General features: G+C 32.3%; 1 pseudogene; it reads left to right on the top strand.

Moving 5' to 3' along the window:
• The first annotated feature begins 505 nt into the window (after positions 1-505).
• Positions 506-2,559, top strand: LOC121994753 (annotated as a pseudogene).
• The last annotated feature ends 759 nt before the right edge of the window (positions 2,560-3,318 follow it).

The following is a 3,318-nucleotide window of genomic DNA, read 5'->3' on the forward strand; positions in this document are numbered from 1 at the left end:
CCTTTCAAATCAAATAAAATTTTCTATTTCTCAACAAAAATTTAGCTCATTAGCTATCCCATAGATCTAATACAAATTATTGAATCATCCCGTGTATTTTTATATTTAAATTGTATGACATGACATATGCATGTTATGCAAACAAAAAACAAAACGAAATAATTTTTCTATAAAAAAAATGGATTAGACTAAGGTAAGTATCCATTTTGTTTTTTGTTTCTTCTTTGGATCATAGCCAAATAAAAACTTCTCGAATTATCAGAATCCGCAGTACAATCCTCGGTTATTCAACTTAGATGAAATATTTATTATAGTAAAGTTCGTTGTTATACTATGAAATTTGAATGAAATCGAATTTGATTTTAATATTTCATATCTCTCCTTGTCCAATCTAAACAAAAGGTCCACATCTTTTTTTATAATTAGTCTGTTTTTATTTTATGTTATTTCGTACCATACAATTCCTTTAGTTTGCGGGGTCATTTTCCCCTTAGCTTAAGGGTAATGAAAAGAATTATAGAATGGATTGTTAATTATGCCAAGATCTCAGATAAATGCGAATTTTATTGATAAGACCTCTTCAATTGTAGCCAATATCTTATTACGAATAATTCCGACAACTTCCGGAGAAAAAAAGGCATTTACCTATTACAGAGATGTACGATTTGATTCTTTTTTTAGCTCTAGTATTAAAAAGAGACATAGTTCGAGATAGAAAAAAAATCAAATTATTAAAATAAACCCACACTTAGTGAAGGTGAAGTTTCTAGATAGAACAATTCCTTCTGTAATGTGTATCCTCGATTGATCTAGCCTTGGATGCTTCAATTATTGATTTTAGTATTTAGCGAAAGGTTACACCTATGGGTTCCGTATTGTGAGTCAATCCTACTCCACAAGTACCAATAGGCAACATAGGGGAAGAAGCACTACACCTAGGAATCAACAACATGAAAACTTTGTTATAAATTACCCTTTTCCTTATCGGTATCGGGGCTAACGAAAATGATTGGGACAACAAACATCCATCTCATTTGTACTTTGGGTATCCGTATAACCATCAAAGATCATTGAAGTGACTAATTCCTGGAAATAGGGGGCGTTAAGGACAAAGAAATTGTTGGAGTTACCATTTCCATCTAATACTAATACAGTTGGTGTAAATAAAAAACCTCTTACAGGAAGGCTGGCTAGAGATTTCTTGTAAAAATACTAGCTCTTTCAGTTCATAATGAGAATAGTCAAATTTTAATTTCATGGATTATTTCCCTTCGTACTATGCGCAGAAAGAAGGGAGGATCCATATGAATTGAAAATCTCATGTACGATTTTAGAACGAAGATTCTTTGAATAGAATGAATGACTATAACGGATGTTGGCTCAATTCGAAGGAAATTATGCGGAAGCTTTACAAAATTATTATGAAGCTATGAGACTAGAAATTGATCCCTATGATCGAAGTTATATACTCTATAACATAGGACTTATACACACAAGTAACGGAGAGCATACAAGGGCTTTGGAATATTATTTCTGGGCACTAGAACGAAACTCATTCTTACCACAAGATTTTAATAATATGGTTGTGATATGTCATTACGTGTGACTATCTCTACTATAGAAAGAAGAAAAAAAGATCCAATTAACTAGTAAATACTAGAATGAAATAGGTTTTCTACATATGCGTCGTCTAAAGCAACAATTTTTATCAACTGTAGCAAGTAAAGAGACTTCACGAGAATCAAAATTAAGAAGAAATGGATAAAGCCTATATACTCTATGGATAAAGGATTGAATTGATAGAGAAAGAACCGTAAAGATCAATTAGCAAGCTATTTGGTTGATAGAGTTAAGAACTGCTTTGCTTACTTATCCCGTGATACAGGATAAAAGTTAGGAATCAAATTATGTAATGGAGTTGATCCACTAAGGTATTGAGCAGCGGTGTAGCATCAGATCCCAAAGATCATAAGTTCTTTTTTCTTATATTATATTAGGATATTAGGGAGGGAAGTCTTTTTCAAAAATTCTATATCTATATTATATAAATTCCATATATGCAATCGAGATAGTTACCTTTCAGAGAATTCTAACACTATATTTTAACACTATTATATATAGGATATAGGGTCAAACCATACTTCATTCCTCTGAAGGTGGGAGAAATGATAAAGCTTTTTTTTATCAAAAAATTAGAGTTTTAAACTTATGTAATTAACTTCTTCTGGCTAACTTAACAAAAATGGGATACTTTTATGACAATATGACAAATTTCATTCAATTAACATAAGGTAGATTAAGATGGGGTGCAAGCAAAAAGAATCGATTGTCAAGCCGTACGAGATGAAATTCTCATATACGGTTCGAAGGGAAGGAGTTACCTATTCAGACGAGGGAGAATAGGCCATTCTACAAGGTGATTCTGAAATTGCAAAGGCTTGGTCTGATCAAGCAGTTGAGTATTGGAAACAAGATATAGCGTTTACTGCAGGTAATTATATTGAAGCACAAAATTGGTTGAAGATCACAAGGCATTTTGAAGACCACTCCCCTTTTTAATTCATTAAAATTAGTTGTTGGATCCATCAATCAAATAAAATAGATTGTGTTCCCATGAAAGATCCAATCAAGAGTTTCATTATATCCTTTCTTTATAAAATCATTGTATGGTATCTCATAGGGATAAAATGGTATAGAATAAAACTAATAAAGCTAGTAAAAGAAAGATACAAGATACAGTGGAATGACTAAATATGGATAAGATGTAGCAATGGATCTTATTAATCCTAATTTATGATCTTGTGATTTATAGTAAAGGAATAGAATATTTTATAAAAGTAGATTCATATGGGTTCTTATGCATTCATATATAAGTGTACTAGTTTAGGTTGCAAAAAAAATTGTTTTTTTGTTTCGCCGGGAAAGTACTTTCCAAGGAAAAATAGACCTCTTGGGAAGCAAATCGTTATGTCCCAATAGATCCAAACACTTACCTCGGATTGACTTCAATATCATCATTGCTCTAGTGAATAACTAAATAGATGGATGGGAGATATGAAAAAAAGGATTAATCATAAAAAAAATAGCTATCTTTCGGAGGTTCACTAAAAACTTGATGATTGACGGGTCTCTTTGTATGTGTTGTCCGGAAAGAGGAGGACTTAATGATTATTCGTTCGCCGAAACCAGAAGTTAAAATTGTTGTAGATAGGGATCCTATAAAAACCTCTTTCGAGGAATGGGCCAGACCTGACCATTTCTCAAGAACAATAGCTAAAGGTGTAACGGCCACCCTTCTCACTACTCTCTAAGGTGACC

Source organism: Zingiber officinale, chromosome 6A (assembly GCF_018446385.1).
Source record: "Zingiber officinale cultivar Zhangliang chromosome 6A, Zo_v1.1, whole genome shotgun sequence".
Taxonomy (NCBI): Eukaryota; Viridiplantae; Streptophyta; class Magnoliopsida; order Zingiberales; family Zingiberaceae; genus Zingiber; species Zingiber officinale.